General features: G+C 50.4%; 1 protein-coding gene across 6 annotated transcripts in view; it reads left to right on the top strand.

The window, feature by feature from the left end:
* The window catches only part of C2CD2L (C2CD2 like), a 33,896-nt gene extending 24,326 nt beyond the window's left edge, over positions 1-9,570 (top strand). The window contains exons 15-19 of one of the 6 annotated variants that reach the window (XR_012778384.1): positions 1,740-2,123; positions 7,124-7,245; positions 7,984-8,116; positions 8,974-9,107; positions 9,453-9,570. The gene's annotated coding sequence lies outside the window, so the exon portion shown is untranslated. Of the gene's footprint in view, positions 1-1,739; positions 2,124-6,160; positions 6,503-7,123; positions 7,246-7,983; positions 8,117-8,486; positions 8,595-8,973; positions 9,108-9,452 lie in introns of those variants that run through there. The other 5 variants (XR_012778386.1, XR_012778387.1, XR_012778385.1 and 2 more) reach the window with 5 other exon arrangements.
* The last annotated feature ends 3,004 nt before the right edge of the window (positions 9,571-12,574 follow it).

The raw sequence follows: 12,574 nt of genomic DNA, 5'->3' as shown, positions 1-12,574 counted from the left end.
TTGTAGTCCTCTTTTGTAAGACTGTTGTCTCTGAACAGCCCTTTTTGCCAAATGCCGATACACGAGTTTGCAGTCCTTAAGGCCATGGCAAGGGCTGTAGCCTTTGCGGTGCTTCTAGGAGGCAAGGGATTCTCGAGATGGCCGTGTCAGCCCCGGAAAGCATGAGCGGTACCAAAACCTTGGGCTGACCCCGGACATGCGGCAGTACCCTGGGAGGGTCAGCTACAGCTTCTCGGGGTGCCTTAGCGGATCAGGGAGAGCCCTGCCCTCTCCCTCACGAGCGCCCACTTCAGCATTTTCTTCTCCCTTAGCCTGCCCTGCTTTCCCTTGTTTCTTGTCCTCTTGTTATCCCGCAAGTGTGAGGTCGTTTACCCGGTGTGTGACTCGCCAATATACATGCAGGGCAGAGGTATTTTATTTCATGTCTGCGCAGAGATGGGTGCTGGGCGGTAGCTCCACAAAGCTAGCACAGAGTTCGGTCATACAGGTACAGTATTTACACAGTCTAGTTATGTATATGCATAACTAATTACACAAAGCAGTTTTCTATTGGTCTACATTTCTTTTATTTCAACTTAAAGCTACAGTGCGACTTTAATATTCTGCGCATGCTCAGAGGTGAGGGCTCTCTGCTTGGGCCGGGGTCTCCAGCTCGAGGGGTGTGACTTTTAGGATTATAATGAGGATAGTTTGCGGGAGGGTGCTTCTTCTCACACTGCTACTAGTAGTTTCAGACGGTTCCCAAAACATCTTAATTAGCTTGCATATTTCTCCAGGATGTGCTTTACGCCCAAGGAGAGTAATTCTTGTTTAGACGTTCCCCTTTCCAGTCTGAATCCCCCCTTAATCAGCTTTATGTAAGCCCTGGCCTTCCACCGGCTCCTGTTAGACTACACTGTTAGAGTACAGTCTGACGTCCATAGTGGGCACGTTCTGAGCGGCAGAAGGGCCGTAAGGGGCTGGGAGACGGACCTGGGGCTGCGTGTGGGAGGGAGAACCGGTACACGGACACCGCTGGCGGGGCCGCGGGGCGGAGGAGAGGGGCATCACCTCCGATGGCGGATGGAACCGCCGGCGCGCGCTGCGAGACGCGCACGCGCAGTGCTGCCGAGTGCTCACTGCTGCCTCCCGTCGGCGGAGGGCGGGTACTGCAGCTCGGCGTTGGCGCATGCGCGCGTCCCGGGAGCAGCCTCCGGCCCCTCCCACGCGCCCTCGGTGGCCGGCGCATGCGCGGTGCCCGCGAGCAGCATGGCGGCGCGGCGGGTGAGCTTCCTTTCGTCGGCGGCAGGTGAGGGCCGGGATCACCGGTGTGGCGAGCGAGATCCTCCGGCGCTCTCGGGCTCGGAGGTGTCTCCCGCCCGCCTGGGGGTAGTGGGACGGCGGGGCTCGGCACCGTGGTGCGCGGGAGCTGTTGGGAGCGGGCCAGGGCCTGGCCCGTACCCCGTTCGGTTGTGAGAGTCCCCTTGCCGCCCCGGGTGCCCGTGGACACGGGCTGCCGGGAGCCCCGGAGAAGGGCGGGGCCCCGGATCCAGCCTGGGGTGAACAAAGATAACTGTCGGTAACGGTTGCTCGTTCTTTTCGTCTCCTGGGGCGGCCCTGAGGACTGAGTTATGCGTTCCTCCTCTGTGGCTGTCGCTGACTGCATCCGGCTTAGGTTTGCTTGTGTCGTCCCTGGCTTGCCTCGTTATCTTAGCGGGGTGCGTGAAAAGGGAAAGGTCTAATACTTGCTGTCTTTTTAGACTAGCCGCCATGGAAAAGAACGGAAAAAGGCAAACCAGCTGAAGAATGAAGCGAAGCGGATCTAACTGGAAGCCGCCTCCATCTGCAGGAGAGAGAAACCCTGCCTCTTTGAACCGGGAACGATCCTAATTAATAGTCCTCAGCAGGCTACATCGCTAACGTATAATGCAGGGTCTGTACGTGTATCCGAAGATACGGTATGCTCATGTATCGTGTGTGTGCGATACGCTATGTATCTGTGAACCTTCTCATTTAAAGAGCTGTAAGACGCTAGCTGTACTCTCTCAGATGGATGACAGTCGAGTAACCGGAGCTACAGAAGAGGAAGGGGGAGAGAGAAGCGTCCGAATTGTACATTTCCCCAGGCGGCGCCAAGAGCTGCGGTGAGTCCCAGGCCCTCGGGTGTGCGTCCCCCTTCTTCCGCGTCCCGGGCCCTCACCACCCTCCTCTGCATCCCCCATTCCTCCCAGATCCCTGCCTGTCTCTGCCTTTCCCTGCTTCCGTTTCTCTGTTGCGCCATCCTTCGTTCCTCCATCGTTCTCTTTTTGCCTGTCCATCCATCTGCCTGGCTCCCCCTCTCTGTGCCTGGCTCTCTGACCCTCTCTCTTTCCCTCTCTGTCATTTTTTCTACTTACCTGTGCTCCTGTTCTTCTCTCTGTTCTTGCGTTGAGCTCCCTGTCCCTCTCTTTATCCCTCGGCCCCGGTCCCCATCGCTCTTTTTGTCTCTCTGCGTCTCTGTCCTTATCCCTGTCCCTATTTTTTTTTCCTGCTCCCTCTCTCTGTCCTGCTCCCTGTCCCTCTGTGCTGTTCCCTGCCCCTGTCCTTCCCCCGCCTCCAATTCTCTGTTGTTCTCCTTGCCCACCTGCCACCGTCATCTCTCCCCTGGCCTGTCTTGCTCGCCATCCCGCTCTTTTTTTCTGTATTTCATTTTCTGGCTGCCTGTCCTTCGGCTTTTTTTATATTCCTCCTGTCCTTCTTCCTCTGTTCTTCTGCCTGTCCCTCTCTCTTCTTTCTATGACTAGTTTTATCAAGATGTCTAACCCTATTTTTTATTATTTCCTGTCTGTCCTGTGTCACGTTGCTTTTAAATTTTTTTCTATATCTATTTTTATCCACTTCACTGTCTTTATTTTTCTGTTTCGTTCTAGTCAGTGCTGTACCCTGTCACTTTTAAAATTTTGTTTCTATGTCTTTGTTTATTTAGTTTGCTGTTCCTGTTTTTTACTTTTTTCCTCTATTTCCTTAATCTTGTTGCTTTTTAAAGTTTTTTCCTACATCTGCTTTTATCTAGTTCCTGCCCCTATTTTTTAATTCTTTCTTGTCTGTTGGGTGCTCTCTCAATTTTTCAGTTTTCTTTCTATGTCTCCATTTATTTAGTTTGTTGCCCCTATTTTTTAATGTTTTCCTCCTTTAATGCCTCAATTTTTCCATTTTCTTTCTATGTCTACTTTTATGTAGTTTTCTGTCCCTATTTTTCAGTTGTTTTCTCCTCTGTCTTTGTACCCTTTTGCTTTTTAAATTTTCTTTCTATGTTGACTTTTATGGAGCTGTCTATCCCTGTTTTTTAATTCCTTCTTGTTTGTCACATACCCTGTTGCTTCTTAAATTTTCTTTCTGTCTTTTGTTTTTTTTCTCTTCTCTCAATTCATCCCGAGGCTTTAGAGAGTCTCCTTGGCACGCTGTTATTTCTGAAGCGTAATTTGTAGCCATCTCAGTTTGTCAGAACATCTTTTCCTTCTTCCTCAGAGCAGTCTCTTTGTCCTCTCCTCCATCTCGCTTGCCTCCAGTGGGTCAGTGTCTCCCTTGTGACATCTGTACTCTGTTTAGATCCCCTCCGGAGTACCTAATTGTGTCAGCAATCATTTGTTTGTCTCTTTGTCCACGTTTCCCCCGCCCCCCGGAGCCCCCTCGTTCCTGTCATGATGCCTCCTGAGACTGTCCTCGTGCCCCATGGCACCCTTCGAGCTCTGCAGCCCTCTTTGTGTGTGTCTCTTATTCGGACAGAACCCCTCCTCAGGCTTTTGTTGTGCCCCACGGCTCCCTGACCTTATTCACTGCCATCTGGGATGTCTCCGTTCGGTCGCTCATCCCCGGAGGACATCGCTGGGACACCCTCTTGAGTTTTGCACTGCGTGCCAGAGCCGCTTTCTGTCTCTCTCTTTCACTCTCAGCACCCTTCTTCTGCCGTCACCGTGCCTCCTGAGGCCGTACTCGTGCCCCGCAGCCCTCTGTGGCTCTGTAGCGCAATTTGCGCCCTTCTTGCTCCCGAGAACCATTCCCGATGTCATCTTTCACCTCCAGAACACTCACGTTGTCCTCTGTGCTAGCTAGGACACCTCTGTTCAGTCCCTGGTCCCCTGAGGACATCTACAGTCTCGTCAGATCCCCTCTGGACTTACTCCTTGTGTCCCTGAGCCACCTTTGGTCTCTCTGGCCCGTTCAGGGCCCCTCTGATGGTGTCACGATGCCTATGGATGCCTTCAAGGTTGCCCTTAGCACGCTTTTAGCTTTGCAGCTGACCTCGCACACCCCTCTTGTTCCCTCAGAAGACTTCCTGAGTCCGTATCTGTGATGCAGCCCAGGCATTCTGTCCTCTCTTCCCTCTAGCTGTGCCTCTCTTTGTTCCCTGGCCCTCTGAGGACGCGTTTACTCAGTTCAGATCCCCTCTGGATTTAATCGTTGTGTCCCCAGTCCTTTTTCTCTCTCTCTGGCTCACTCAGGACATTTTTTCTCCCAGTCACGATGCCTCCCGAGACCTTCCTTGTGCTCCACATCCATCTCGTAGCAATTTGAGCTGTAGAGCACTCATTTGTTCCTCTACGCTATCTAGGATCCCTGTGTTCAGTGCCTGGCCACCGGAGACCATCTGTACTCCGTTCAGATGATCACCCGAGTTCCTCCTTGTTGTCCCAAGCCTTCTTTTGTCCGTCAGCCCCCCTCAACATCCCTTTCCTCACAGTCATGATGCCTCCTGAGCCCTTCTTTGTTCTCTACAGCACCTTGTAGCATATTATCTCGCTTTCTTTCTTTCTTGTTCCGTCAGAGCCTCTTTCTTTGCTACGCAGCGCTCCTTTATCTTTCTCTCTGCCATCGAGGGTGTCTCTATTTGGTTCCTCTCTCGCTCAGTCTTCTCTAGTTTGCCTAGATGCCCTCCTGAGACTCCAAGGCCCTCGCTGTGTCTCCAAGCCTTCTTTTCTTACCCTGCCCCCTCCTCATTCCTCTACTCTCTATAACAATGTCATCTGAGTCCTTTCTTGTAGTCCACAACGTGCTTGTAGCACTTTGGCTCCCTTTCGATTTTTTTTTGGTTCTTTTGTGCACTTCAGAGCACTCTTACTCTTTGCTGTTTAGGATGCCTTCATTCAGCCCCCGACCTCCTGACAACATCTGTACTTGGTTGAAATCCCCTTCAGAGCTCCTCATTGTCATCTCTGAGGCTTCTTTGGTCTCTCGGGCCCCCTCGGGACTCCTCTGCTCCCTTTGCCAAGTTCTCGTGAGACGTCTCCTATGCCCCAGAGCCCTGTTTTAGACTGGCAGGGCACTTTGCACCCCTCTCTTCTCCTCAGAACCCTTCCTGAGTCCGCATCTCTTACCCTGGCCGGTCTTTCTGTCCTCTCACCTGTTTGGTGCGCCTCCATTCAGTCCCCGGTCCCCTGAGGGCATCTGTACTTTGTTCAGTTCCCTTCTGAGCTCATTGTGTCCCTGTCTCGGTCTCTCTGGCCCCTTCGGGACCTCTCTCACCCCCTGTGACGATGCCTCTCGTTCTGTCAGAACCTTTGCCAAAGCCATCTTTGTGCTCCACAGCAGTCTGTCTGGTTTCTGCCTTATAGTGTGTTTCTGTTTGGTGTCTGGCACCCCAAAGATGTCTGTTGTCGGCGCAGATCTCCTCTTGAGTTTTTCAGAGAAGGCGATAGCTTTAATCTGTTTTGATGGACACGTCTCCCGTGGTGTTTTCTGTTGTGTTTTGCAATTTATTTTTCTTCTAGCTACTTAGGTGTTAATTAGGCTGCTTCATACAGCCTCTCATACGTTTCTTGTATTTTGATGTTTTTTTTGTGTTTTCTGTCCTTTGGGACTCATCTAGTTCTGGTAAGGGAGTCAGTCGGAGAGACCATTAAGGTGCCTCTGAATCGTTAGTGATTTACAGTAAATAGTTTACTTTGCAACCGCAGATGTTTTTCAGAAAGCAGATCTAGATCCCACAAGAATCCTTTTTCATTCAGTCCTGTCCAGAACGTAGTCTTGTAGAAGTTAGGAAGCGTGTGCGGTCTTGCTAGAAATGAAGCGTAACCCCATAGCATTTTCGTTTTTTTATAGGAAACTAAAGCACGTAATTTTTGATAATAACGTTATTGCATTTAATGAGCTACTTTCCTACATAGCTTAGTATGACACCTATCTTTTTCTGTCTACGTCCCAGAAAAATTAAGTTTCGTTCCCTGCCCGGTCGTGTTGTTGACGCAATAGATGCGGTTGTAGTTAAAGAGCGGGGATTGTCGTCGTCTCCAGTAAGGGTCGCTTTTTCTGTCCAGTGCTTTGCATGCTGTAAACTTAAGGCAGATGAGAAAACTCCCTGCTGCTCCTGCGGCCGCCTTTATGCTTTCTGGTGGTTTGCCCCTCCCTGTTCCCAGGGGATTGTGGGAAGGGTGGTGGGCAGGGCCTGCGGTATGTTTTGGGGTATTTAATAGTATGTTTTGGGTTTTTTTTCTTATTCTAAGTGCGTTGTGTTTTCTTGGAATTCCTGACTTTATTGAAGATTAAACCTTTTTTTTTTTTTTTTTTTTTTTTTCACCAATTTGGCTGTATGCTGTGTAAGTTGCTGATATCATTTCTCTTAATAGGACTGATGGTGATATGATCTAGCAGGGGTTAGGGCGAGCATCTTGTATGCATCTGTATATGAAATTTTAGCATTTCTCAAGAAAGCGGCATGAACGTAAGGCATAATGTCTGTCAGGGTATGGAACGGCTCATTGCCTTTCTCTGTTGCCCGCAGACTACCGTGTTGTCCCTAGAACCTTTGCAGCTTGTGGCCGGCCCCTCATAGGTTATAAGTGTCAAGACTTTGCTTATTTTGTGGGCCTGTAGCAAAGCCCAGAGTCTGTGGGAAGGCAGAAGATAGGAGGTGCCTGCAGAATGCAGGGCACAGCTTGGAAGAGCAGCTCCCGAGGAGCTGCTGACACGGGGGATTCAGGGGTGCTGATACAGGGCAGGAGCTGTCGGGAAGGAGTGGGGTTCCTTCCCTGACAGTTCAGGAGAAGAGAAGGGGTTTCTAAAGTTGTGGGACCAGGGGATGGTTGGGAAAGGGAGGCGAGTTCATCAGGCTTTCTCAGGTCAGTTTTGCAGTTGGATTTGGGTGTTGACGAGGTCTGTTCTCTTTTAGGCTCTCCGCAGCTGATGGGAGGTATGGCAAAGTCACAAAAGACGCAGTGTGTACCATCTGGGTCTCCGCATCGCAACATGCAGGGCTGAACATCAGAAGAGTCTCATCTTGGAAAGCGTGAGGTACATTAAAATACATGCTCCAGAACTTGGAGGTCTCTGCTCCTCTGTGCCTTTTAGTTACTGCGTTCCCTGACTGAATTTTTGCATCCATCCCTTCACCGTCCATGTGGATGTCACAGTCATTGTTATTTAGAGGCATTGACTAGGCATTTATTTCCAGTGCAGGCTTGTACCGTTGTCTTCCCTGGAATATCTTGGAGGAGAGGATGTGTATTATTTGTGCTCATAACAGCCTTCAGCCAGGGCTCTTTTTTATCTCGGTCCCGGGCACACAAGCTTTTTCTGTTATTCCATTTTTGCCTTTTTCCTGAAGTGTCCAATGAGGTTTGCTCTAGTATCGGTCATGGCAGATAGGTTCTCTTGTTCTTGTTCATCTAGTGTGTTTTTAGCACCGGTTTCTGTACTCGTAAGGTGTCCATTTTAGGTCTTTGAGTCACCATGTCACGCCATGGTGGTTTTTCCATCGGCTGACTGCCGCTGTAATTCCCTAAGGGGCTTTGTAGGTAATCGGGCTCGAGGGTCTCATGCCGCCTTCATGGCGGACCTCTCGTCCTCGTGGCTTCATCTGTTGGGCAGTCTTGGTTGCCTCATGGTACAATATCCTGTCTTTTTGAGCTTTCTGGTTTTCGGTTAGAATTTTTTTTTGGCAAGGTTTCTTTTGTTTTTTTCCTGCGGGTAAAGTCAGGTCTTCTTTTGACATCCAGGTCCCCGTGGCTCTCTTTCCTCTTTTTTTGCCAGGTATCCTCACCAGCGTTTTCCCACGAGGGGAGCAGAGCGCTCGGAGTGCCAGGGCGTCCAGGGAGGTAGCGTCAGGCTTCCTCTTGTCTTTGCAGGGCTGACCCTGAGGAAGTCCAGTACGTGGGTCGATCATGTGAGTATATATTACATGGGTGTGCTAATCCCTTTCAGAGTGTGTCAGAGGGTCAAGATTTTGTTCTGTTTGGTGTCATATCTTGGTGCTTTAGGTCATACCTTATTTGCCAGGTGTTTTGAACTAATTGTGTATGATTTCCCTAGCAACTCACAAAGGGGTTCAGGGCACCCTGATGGTGGGCACCGTTGCTGAAAGGCAAAGCAGGGTCCTAGCAGAGTTTTCCATCTCTGGGGATGGGCTCACCCATCTCCTGCGCAACCTTCTGTTATGCAGTTACCGGGATGGTGGCTTTCTTTGGATTTCTTGCAGAACAAGAGCATGGTGGAGCAGGTTATCGGAGCATAATCATTTTCTCTTCCTTTGGCAGTACAGGCACCCAAGGCCAGCCCGCATTCAAGGAACAGCACGGGGATATCCGTGTTGACCATCAGCAGAGGAAGGAAGCTTCTTTTGGAGGCTGAGGTGATGAAGCAGAGTCCTTAATTGTTCTGTTTGATTTTCATCATGGGTGCAGGGAGGGCCTGGGACATGCAAAACATGGTCCCGGACACGGGAGCTGTCTATTACATGGGAGGCTGTGAGAGATATCATGGACACCACTGGGCTGGCATTAGAACCCGGTGCTTGGCTTGACCGACCTGGCAGAACCATCTTGCCGTCTGAAGTAATGAATACTTCTGTACCGAGATTTTAATAGCTCGGTCTGCATCACCTTCGACGTTTCCTCATCGAGTACCAAAGATGAAGCAAAACACTTTTTCCTCCACTCAGTTGTAGTGTTCACAAACCTTCACAAAAAGAAGGAAGTTTTAGATTCTACCCAGCTTTATGCTGAAGGTTTTTTTCTCTCTCAGCAGAATGTCAGCTGCCACCATTTCACCGTGGTCGCCCTTTCTTCTACCGGGAAAGTACAAGATGGATGGAAAGGCTCCGTAGCGATCTGCAAGTACACGGTATGCCTACGATGTGTGCCTGCGTTTTTCCTAAGGTACTCATAGCGTGGGCTTTAAAGTGAACATGAAGAATGTGCCAACTCTCCTTCTATAGTTTTTCTATGAAGTATTTCAACACAAATACTACAAATAGCGTAAAGGCGTGTTCTGGAGCGTGCCTGTGCCAAGCTGACTTCCCTTGGTTTCTTTTCTCTTCCTGAGAGCGTAATCTTCTGTTTCTGTGCGCTTACTATTAAACGATACTGTGAAAATAATTTTGTACTACAAGAGGAGAGAAACTGTTGGGAAGAGTTCAGCTGTTCAGAAGAGCGAGCCTTTGTTTTCATGGTAAAAGCTTTCTGCTTTTTCAGTCAGTAAGTTTTTAAAATATCTTCTAGCAGTACTTGAAAAAGCTTGCTGCGATCCTAGCGTCCGTACTAAAAGCCGTCAAGGTCAAAGAAGAGACGCGGACAAAACGGGAGAAAAGGGCGTCGCTTCCGCGTGTTTTCCAGGCTTCCCCAAGAAGCATTAGCAGCCTTGTAAGTACCGCCAGTGAGTCCTGATGTGGTTTTGGTGAGTTACTGCTTCAACAGGGTCCTTTTTCCTGAAGCTACAGTGTGTAATTTTTGGCTTCAGTTGGAAAGAGATTTTCCTGACTGGAAATCTTTCTCATTCAAAGAAGTTGCATTTGATGAACTTCCCATTGGAGCGGCCGTACGTGCCAGCAGAAGTCATCAGCAACAAGACTCTTAAAAAAAAAAAAAAAAAAAAAAGTCAATTTCCTTGCAGGGGCCCAAGCCCAGCACGTCTTCCAAAAGTTGATGGCATCGCTGGTCTTTGGTTCTGAGTTGTAACAGCCGAGATATGATAAAAAGGCGTTCCTCCGCATGCTTCAGTACAGCCAAAAGCATTAGCAAATCTGCCAGTCCCTTTTGGTAGCCTGATGCGTTGCAGCACTGGGGATTTGATTTCTGTGTGTCCGTCCATGTTGTTGTTGGGTTGTGTCCCCGTGTCCCCCCCACCCCGTCCGTCCCGTCCCACCCCCAGTGAAACCGTCTGGGGGATCTCTTATCTCACTGCCTTTTCTATCATAACAGAAACTTTAAACAGAAGCTAAAATTGTGTCATTTACAAAGTGATTGGCACTGTTTAAACTGTAACTGCCCAATAGCTGTGGCATACAACTCATGAGGCGTATTTCAGCAGTTGGGTATTAGTTCTCCATGTTTCAAGAGAGAGGCAACTGAATGTTATGGGTTTTTCCCCAGTATTTTGATGGCGTGCTCTGCAGTACTTTATTTCTGCCTCTCTTTCCGTGGGGCGTTTCCCCGGCGCTTCAGCAGCATGTCTCTTGGGCAGCGCGGCTGGGCAGATGTCCCTCCTAGTTACATAACACACGACCCCCCCCCAGTCCCCTTATAACCATGCATTTTGGAGATAGATGATTTAATGGTATCCCAGCTCTGCAAGTTAAATGAATGCAAAAGGAAACTCAAATGCTTTTATAGTGTAAGTGTTGTTGTTGGATGTATATAAACATACGCCCACCTTTTTAGTGTAGAGTGAATTACTGAGATTTGTTCTTTATTTTCCATGTTACTCCCTAAAGTTTTACACTTCCCTTTCAGCTTTCTTGACCGATCAAGCGAGACGTGCAGCAGCAGCGCGAGGGCGGCAGCCGTTGTGGTGGATCCGTAAGCGTAGGTTCTGATGAGGGTCCGACCTTCTCCTGCAGCCTCACAGGGTTGTCTCCCTGCAGCAGTGCTGGAAGGAAGGGATGAGGCATTTTCCAAGAGCAGCAAGAGCGTTCACTTTTAGGTGAAGAAGGTGTTGAAAATCCTATCCCTTGGTCTTAATAGTGATTTGAAGCGTTGCAGTCACTGTAGCTGTTAAAGCGTGCGCTGTATCTCGAGCGGAGCTGTTTCCCTAGAATCCTCCTTTAGCTCAACTGCTCTCCTATCCCTTATTCTGACTGAATCCCTGTACTTTCTGCTGTGCTGGTTTTTTTCATGTGCTGAAATGGAATTTGGGGTTTTTGTTTTCCAGCGGTCTTGCTGTAAGCGTCTGGTGGTGCTCCCTAGATCCCCCCGGCCAGGTTTCCCTGCGGGTCATTAAGCATGCTGAGGGTCAGGGGCCAGCCCTGTGCCTGGAGGCTCCTGGCTCTGTCTCGGGCGGGTGCCGGGCAGGTGCGGCAGCGAGGGCTGTCTGGTGGGGAGAGCCCGGGGCCGAGAGGGACCGGGGCCGTTTGTTGCCCTGAGGAGCCCATCGCAGCGTGGGAACGGAGAGGGAAGATGGCGGAGCAGAGGCCGAGCAAGAGAGGTGGCACCGTCGTCGGGCACGCTCCCCTGTGCCATGGGGCGGCTGCCAGGCTGTGGGACAGGGGCTGGGGGGGCTGCAAGCGTCTGGGGGGCTGCCCCCCCTTATTTTTCTAGCGGAGCTCTCCTTTTTTGGTGGGGCACGTACATATGTAAAGGGCCTGATTAAAGTAAGGAGCTGGCAGTTGGGGCAGTTTCCCTTGTTTTGTTTGTCTTTTGGGTGTGACTAAGAAGGGGGGAGGCTGGGGAGTGATGATGTCATTTGGGGCACCCCAGTGTCACTGGGGGGGGACGATGATGTGGCAGAGGAGCACGTTGAGTGAGGGGATGGGGGGGGGTCATGGGACAGGTCACCCCCCCCGCCCCCGAAAGGGGGGTGACAGCCCCAAAATGCCTGAGAAGTCGTGGGGGAGGGATTAAATAATTAAAAACTAAATAGGGGTGTAGGGATTGAAGTAGAGAAAAATCTCTCTTTTATATAAATATTGAAAAATGTTATCTCTATATATATGTAAAAAGATTTTAAAAGAAACCCCTCTCTCTATTATATAAAGGGGTTTAGAATATGAAAAAATCTAAATAGAGATATAGAGGGTGATAAAATAGAAAAATAACTCATATATATGAATTAAAAAAAGGAGTTTAAAATGCATAGGAAGATGATGTATGTGAAGAAATTTTAAATGGCAACAAGACGGACAGAGCTCTCCGCAGCTGCAGTACCGACGTGTGGTCACCGGGTGTCAGCAGCGAGCGCACACCCCCACACCCCCCCCCACCCACACAAAAAGCGCCCCACCGCGCATGCGTGGCTCCCCAGCTGCAGTACCGACCTTGTTCCACTGAGCGGCAGTAGCCAGCACGGGAAAATGCGCCATCGCGCATGCGCCGAGCCGCAACAGCAGTACCGACCTCTGTCCACGGGGCGGCAGGAGTGAGCACAAAAAAGCGCCAGCGCGCATGCGCGGCTCCCAGGCTGCAGTACCGGCTTTTGGTCACTGGGCAGCAGCAGCGAGCACAAAACAAATGCTTCAGCGCGCATGCGCGTTCCCCATCTGCAGTACCGCCGTTTGTCCACAGGGTGGCAGCAGCGAGGTCGGGCGAAGGCACCGCTGCGCATGCGCGACCCCCACTGCTGCAGTACCGACGTTTGTCCACAGGGCGGCAGCAGCGAGGTCGGGCGAAGGCACCACTGCGCATGCGCGGCC

The sequence above is a fragment of the Mycteria americana genome, chromosome 19 (genome assembly GCF_035582795.1).
Source record: "Mycteria americana isolate JAX WOST 10 ecotype Jacksonville Zoo and Gardens chromosome 19, USCA_MyAme_1.0, whole genome shotgun sequence".
NCBI classification, from domain to species: Eukaryota; Metazoa; Chordata; class Aves; order Ciconiiformes; family Ciconiidae; genus Mycteria; species Mycteria americana.
This window is presented reverse-complemented; position numbering and strand designations above follow the sequence as displayed.